Genomic DNA, 8,260 nt, shown 5'->3' with positions numbered 1-8,260 from the left:
GCGCATCACAGCCATGGAAAAGGTTTCAAGAAAGAATGGAAGCAGAAATGAATAATTTTGGACTTATATCTTGCCTCTACTGCTCTCTCAAGAAGGGCACATAATAAGAATGTTTTTCCTTTCATCTCAGAGTTCTGGCAAATGCTTCAGAAAATGAGAATTAATCCAATTGCTAAGAAAGAGTTTTTAGTCATAAGAAACATGGAAAGCAATTTTTATGAGCATTCTGAATGATTTTTTTGATGTCGATAATATTGAAGATGGAAAAAATAGCAAGTTAAATCTCTACTTTCTTTGTAATTAGCTACATTTAAAGACCAATGTACCTCTTATAGAAGCATGTATACTTTGATAACTGCACATCCTTCAAAGAGTAGTTTCTGATAGATTGAACTGCATAATAATTCTGCTACAGGATTCCTTTTTCACTAAACAATTTTATGTAATTTTGAACATGCTTATTCACCATTATGTCTAAAAACTAATTCACACTGTAGCTCCATTTTCATGTGTAAGATTTCAGCTTTTAAGATAATCATTTGCAAGTTTAAGCAAGGTCTTGTACAAACCTCAAAAGAAAATGCAAGCAGTCACTTTGGGCTGTGTCACGTGTCAGATTTAAATTCTACATGCATAAACTTCATACTCACCTACATGATTCAATACACTTTCTTTTACAGATGGACACTAGTACCTTAACTGTTAGATGGAAACATTAACACGTTATATTTATAAGAGATGCCTAGACATAGAGTCAGGGGCTCATGTCATGACTGACTGAGATACAACACTCTCACCTTAAGAGAGAGGAATGGTGGTCCAGATGATGTCAAAGAAACTAAGGCTAATTGTGAAGCAGAGATGGGTATTTCTTTTTACTAGCTAAACTAGCTCCACCATCTGGAGGGTACAGCCAGTTCCCAGTGGAGTTCAATCACCAGTTTCTGAATGAAAAGATTCTATTTTTCATTTGGGGGAATTTTCCTTGTTCAAATGTTATACATAAAGTAAGGCTATTTTGATATTCTTAAGCAGCTCACTATTTTAAATTTGCATGGTTCAATTTATAAAAGTGTGGCTCCACCATGAGACAGATCAAGGTGTCTAGCACATGGAAGATTCTCTCACTTAATAAATGACCTTTCTGTAGCCATCCCCATTCATGTTCTGGGACACTAATCTCCTTGCACACATCATCACAGAGAAGTAGAAATATTTCATACTAGAATAGATTATTTTTTGGCCTTACCCCTATTAACTCATATTTAATTTATCCTTTCAATATCAGGTCAACTATGTGAGATCCACACAGAGCAGATATCTACTTTTATTCCTGTGCTTCTAAACAGACGGCATGGGAGAACACCCATCTATGAGAGCAGCTCTTCAGACTTCATATTTCACACTTTAGTTTCAAAGAAAGTCTCTAGTTCTACACATTCGGAATGCACCTAAAAGAGGCATGAAGAATGATTGAACCCTACGACATTTCCTTTGGAGTATTTTTGGGTTGTCTGGAAGGACAACAGAGATTACATACTGAATGTAGTCCATTCAGTTTTACAACTGAAGTTCCTTAAGCCCAAAGAGGCAGACTTAATTATCCTCCAAAATTTCTAATCCTGTAGGCTAGAGCCCAGTATACTGAATCCTTAACTGATTTCTTAACTCCAAGTAGTTAATGTGGTGTGTGCCATTCTGCCCAGTTATTTATTAACTGGCAGTCAATGCATGAGGCTAAATACAAGATGCAGTAGACAAAGGACAAACTCCTTTTCAGTTCTTTTGGTCAAGATCTTCCCGGGTGTAGTCAGATCACCCCAGTTTGTAATCTAGCTCTGCCACTTACTAGCTGAACAAGTTACTTAGCCTAATCATGTATCTCTTTTTCTCATCTGTAAAATGGAGAATTTAGAACCAACTTCTTAGCACGTGTGGTGTGAGGGCTCAGTAAGAGCGAACATGAAATGCTTAGCATAGAAAATGCACAATAATTTTTAGCCATTGTGATTTGTTTTATCATTATTAGTCCAGTCTATTTATAAATAAACAAATAAACAGTCTATAGTAGAACTTTCTTGAGAACACTTTGTGCCCTTTCTGTAACTAACTTGCTAGTCTTCATTTCTTTCCCTTTCTTTTGCATAATAAAAAATGTAGTCTGAAAACATATTATTTGTCTAAATTGCATGGGCCTAAACAGTGTAAAATTTTCCAAGAACTGTGCATGGCGATTTAATTGTATGACATCCAATAAAACGTATGCAAGAGAACAAAGCAACAATATAATGGGGGGAAAATGCACTCAGAAAGAGATGACCAAAATATTTCCTTCACTGTTTCATATTGATTTTTATCAAATGGCTCCTGAGTTCTCTAGGAAAGTCCTGGCAAATATCTCTATTGATAACTATTAAGTTCCCTCTACAGTGCAAATACTATATAAATGGCCTAACAAAAAATGATAAAGCTATTGTTTATTGTTCTAAAAATAGAGTTTTAGAATCCTCTAAGGCAACTATTTCCTGTGGAAAATGATGGCTTCATGAAAATCTTAAGCATGAATTCAATCAATAACATGCATACTTCTACAAAGTATGTAATTATTCATATGTAACATATACAACACAACACATATGCGTGCCAAAATAAAGAAAATTGGTAGGGTTGATTGTTTCTTGTTGCCCTTCTGTTTCCTTGTTTGTTTTTAATAAAACCCTGCGTTCAAGTACAAGAGCTACCTAGAACTGTGCACAATAAAGTGGAAGAAAATGGTGGCATAAAGAGAAATCAGAGCAATGGATAGTTGCTTTGGATAAGTTAAACAATTGTGTTAGACAATTGTGAATTATTAACATCAACTGTCTTAACATTTGAAAAATGTTCTTAATAACCAAGGCACTTACTTCCACCTCTCACAGCCATTCTAGAATAAAGTTCTGGGGCACAAGGCTCCAGGTTCAGACTTTAGGTTCCATGCTAGTTCAACTACTTTCTGCAACAAAGTCTCAGTTTCTCATCTTTAAAGTGAGGTCAATATTAGTATATATCTTGTAAAATGTCTGTAAATGTCTGGCACATAATTAAGCATGCAAATACACATATAAACTGATTTTGTTTTTCCAGGCAATGTTCAAATGGTATTTGCTCAGCAGAAGTCAACTGGTTTTAAAATTAACCCAAACCAATTATTTTTTCTGTCTCCTATTTTGCTTGGCTATTCAGAATGTGAGACTTTGCACACATTAGACATTTAAGGTTTAATTCATTACAATTAATTATTTTTGCTACTTCTTCCTTATGTAGAAACTGAGAGTGAATTTATTTATACATATGCATTTATGTATTTATTTTTACTTTTCTTCCCACACTGTCCTGCTTCTCCTATTACTCACATAAACCTTGGGGATCTGCCTCCTTTGCTATCTCTGTAAGATTCTACTAGTGTCACGCAGGATTTCTCAACCTCTATACTATTGCTATTTGATGCTCTATAACTCTTTGTTGATGGGCTATCTTGTGCATTGTAGGATGGTTAGCAGTATCCTTGGCCTCTACCCAAAATATCCCCACCCCGTTGTGACAATCAGCAATGTCTCCAAATAGTGTTAAATATCCCATGGGAAAAATGCCCCTAGCTGAGAACTACTACAGTAACATACTGGTTAACCATATGCTTTAGAGTTAGAAAGTCAGTTCTACCCCCTGTTTTTGACAACAGCAGACATTCAATAATAACTTGTGAAAATTAAGGCTGAAACCTATAAAAATTATTTCACCTCTTCAGTCCTTATTTTCCTGGTCTCTAATATGAGAATAATGAAGAAGCTATTTTAGAGAGTTGTTTGGATGGTCTTTAACAGGATTTAAACAGATAATATGTGTTAGCTACTGAGTTTAGTTTGGGTATCTGAAGCGGAAATCAGATGGGATTGAACTTGCAAGGACTGAATTGGAGGAAATGCCTGCATGAGAGATAAAGGGCCAGGACCTGGGAAAGTGGAGTCACTGGACCATCATGCAAGTCTGACTCTGGAAGCATGGCTGGGTGGAAATGCCCTTAACTGCCATATACTCTAAGAAGCCTCAGCAAGACCGAGGGGGTTTCCTGGAACCATACTCAGCCCTTATAGGAGTTCCGCCTGCCTTCAAATCCCTGCCATGCTCAGTCCTTCACTGAGAGTCACCCACTGTAGTAGTCGGTGCAACGACTACAATGGATATAAAAGCTCAGGAGCCGGGGTCCTTGGTAAGTTATGCTCCTTGTAACTGGAGGTCTGCCAGGATGCCATGTACTTTACACAATTTTTCAGCTAGATTAAGGCCTTATTATTATAATTTTTAATTATTATTACTATTTTCATTACAATTACTTGTCCTACTCATCTGCCAACGACACTATGCGGCAGCCCCAATGTCCCAGCCCTCTTCTGAAATTCCATAGCACGTATTGCTCGAGTCACCTTCTTGGCATTCATTAGACATCTCTATAAGGACATCTAGCAGGAATCTCCAAATTAACATATCCAAAACAGCACACTCCCAGTTTCCCCACCCTGGCCCAAACACTTCTTTCCCACTCATTACCAGTTCGGAAATGGGCCCCATCATCCAGCCAGTTGTTCAAGCCAAAGCTTAACTCACAGACTCATCTTTGGCTCCTCTCACAGGTCACACCCTATTCATAAGTGAATCTTGTCGCTTGGCCTTTAAAATAGAGCCTAAATCCAACTACTTCTCTCTTCTCCATGTTCGGTCCCTCATTCCACCTGCCAATCATCATTTCTCTCCCTCTCCTTTCCAGAGTGAAAATTTGCATGGAGAAATAATAAATAACTAAACTGCTTGGGTCTAAGGCCTGATATTGTTGCCTAAGCCAGAAGCTGGCAAACTTTTTCTTAAAGGGCTAGATAGTAATAAATATGTTCAATTTTGCAGGTCAACAGGCAAAATCAAAGAAGCTATGTAGGTACCTATATAACCATTTAAAATGTAACCATTTAAAAATGTGAAAATCATTTTCAGTTCTCAGACTAAACAAGAAGAAGTCAGTGGGCTAGATTTGGTTGTGGGTCATCGTTTGCCAACCACTGGTCTAAACCGTCATCTCTCAACAAACAGGTCATCTACCTTCCTCCTCAACCTCCAACACGATTCTCCAGGGAAGGGCCGGACGATTGTTTCACAACGTAAATAAAATTATTTCACCGTGTTTCCCTCAACTTTTCCATAGCTCCCTGTAATCACTGTTATGAACTATGAAATCCCTGCCTTGGCCTGCAGGGCTCTGTAGGTCTGTCTGCCCCCCTCACTCCGTCTGTCTGATTTCATTCCCCCTTGCACTGCCTCTTGATTTTCATCCAGCAGGTACACTGGGTCTTGGGGTTCCTCAATGCTGCTCACATGTTCTGCCTCAGGGCCTTTGCTCTGGTGCCTTCCTCTGCTCTTCTCTGATAGAGCCACTTCACATTGTGTCTCTTCTAAAAGAGAAGCCTCTCCTTAAGGCGCTAGCCACAATGTCACCGTCCTGTCACCTTCTCCCCTCTTACTCTGCACTGTATTTCTTCATAACACTGATTATTGCCAGGCAGTATGTTCATTTGTTGGTACTCTGCCTCCTCCACTAGAATTGTAGCTGCAAAAAGACAAGGATTTGACAGTTCAGAGGACATCTCCATTCCAAGAAGAGTGCCTGGCACTGACTAGAAAGTGCTCCAATATTTTTTGAATAAACAAATAACTAGGGTTTTATGACTTTTTAACAATTCACTGCATTGTCTAGGTTAACGTCAAGCACCTTCAGGGTTAGAGTCCCATCTTCCATTTCTCTCAGAACTCTTCTGTCTTGTACGTAATTGGTACTAAATGTTTATCAACATTAAGCTCACAGAATATGCCTCACAGTTATTTTCTTTCTTTCAGTAAAATAGATATATTTCTTTTTTTTTCAATAGAAAAACAAGTCTTTATTGTTTTCTTCTGATAATAATACTAGTACATACTGACAAAGAAAATGTATAAAAATTAAATACAGAAGAATTAAAAATGCCCTAAAATCCCATCCAAAGATATAATCAGTGAATTGGTTGATCTAGTCCGTTTGTGTTTTTCTATGCACAAATTATATCATTTTTATTTGAATAAGAATGGGATAATACTCTCCATAATGCCTTAATACTTTATGGACTTTCTTTTTAGTTAATACTAGGTCTTTGATATTTTTCCATGCCAAGAACTTAGAACCTGAGATTTTGCCTTGAAAAATAAACAAGGAAATATAAAAGAGCCATTAATTAGGATACTTTTAGAGTAAATCAGTGCAGATTGACAAGTATGGAATTTTTAGTGAGCAAGAGCAGACAGCATTTGGGAGCCTGCATGGCTGAATGGTGAAGGCTAGGTGAAGCTGAGAGAAAAATGTCATCTGTAGGTTAACAGACCACCTAAAAGATGCAGATTTAACAGTCTGAATTCCACATGAGTAGAAATGAGATCAAGCAGTATAATAAAAGAAGTAGCAAAATTACAACAGAACAATCAAATGGGTATGCTTTTTGGCAATAATTGTGAAAGGTCTGGAAATCAGAAAGTGAGAACAGCTAGTGGCTGCTATATAAAGAGAAAATAAACAAGATTAAACAGCTCAAGTTAGAGCATGATGACTTCTTTAACAATCTGGAAAGGGTTTTGAGGAACATTTAACCAAATACAGATACCTTATGCGCAAAATTAAGGATAGAAAACTTGTTTTCTAGTTAACGTGAAGATACACATTTCAAATGCCATGTTATTTCACTGTATAACCTAAATTATTATTGCTATTATCATCTTTTCTAGTATCCTTAATTTTAGTTGGAGATGTCAAACATTTTCACAAGACAGAGAAGTGGTGCACCAACAAAATAAAGTAATATAAAAAGATTTTCACTATTTTTTAAAATGGGGTTGTTCAAATGGAAACATTTCTTGCTTGTACGGGGTTATTAGGGTTTATACTGACCAATCTTCTTGCTGTGCATTTTTTTAAACATTTCAGTTACTTTCTGCTCAGATGTTGAGTTTTTTGTTTTGTTTTGTTTTGTTTTGCGGTACGTGGGCCTCTCACTGTTGTGGCCTCTCCCATTGCGGAGCACAGGCTCCAGACGCACAGGCCCAGCGGCCACGGCCCACGGGCCCAGCTGCTCCGCGGCATGCGGGATCCTCCCGGACCGGGGCACGAACCCATGTCCCCTGCATCGGCAGGCGGACTCTCAACCACTGTGCCACCAGGGAAGCCCCAGATGTTGAGTTTTAAACTAGATTTCATCTCTGTTCAGTTGTGATTCTAGTGTAATCCTTTGAGCCAAAAGCTACTGCTGCTAAGGCAATACTTATGATATACCCATAACCCCCATTTCAGATGCGGCTGCTTCTCTTTATTTATTCCTCCTTTGGCTGCTGGAGTTATGCGGAAACATTCTGAGTCCCTTTAAATGCAGGCATGATTACCATGTGTGGAACCATACATCAAACTCTTCAGCACCCACTTATCAAAGGTGGTTTTATGCTTTATTACATGACATCTTATAAAAGCTATTCATTTCCCTAAGTTCATTCTGACTACCTTGAAATTGAAATTTCTCCATGTACAATCCAAATGAGTTTGACAGTAAAGTAAAGGCAAAATATACTAGCTTAGCATTCATACATGTAAGACATTCTCACCCTGCATCCCTTATATTTCTCAATGGCAATGACTGCTTTTTTGGATTATCCCCTGAATTTCAGTAACATGAGTTATATGGAATCTGATTTTGTGTGGAACTCTCACTTGTGGCTATATACAATAATTATTACTTACACTTATACCGTACTGAGTATACATGAGACACTACTTTAAGCACTTTACACATACTAATTTACTAAGTCCTTAGAACAAAAATAGATATTATTATCCCCATCTCAGATGAGGAAGCTGAGGCTTAGAGAAGGTAAGTAACTTGCTCAAAGCCATAAAGGCAGCAAATGGCAGAACCAAAAAATGAACAAGGCAATCTGGCTTCACTGTCCCTTTTCTTAATCATTATGTTCTATTGCTTCTTATTAAATTAACTGATCTTATTGGCCATCGGCATCTCTTAGCTGCTGCAAGATTATTAACCCAGGACCAATAAAAGATTCATGTGTAGCAAGGGAAAATAGAAATTGGCCCCGCTTGTAAGATGATCTCAAGGCATCAAGGATTTGTTTCCTTGAGGCAACAACTGTGTTTAATATTATT

Source organism: Mesoplodon densirostris, chromosome 10, assembly GCF_025265405.1.
Source record: "Mesoplodon densirostris isolate mMesDen1 chromosome 10, mMesDen1 primary haplotype, whole genome shotgun sequence".
NCBI classification, from domain to species: Eukaryota; Metazoa; Chordata; class Mammalia; order Artiodactyla; family Ziphiidae; genus Mesoplodon; species Mesoplodon densirostris.
The sequence above is the reverse complement of the archived record's forward strand: the minus strand, read 5'-3'. Positions refer to the sequence as shown.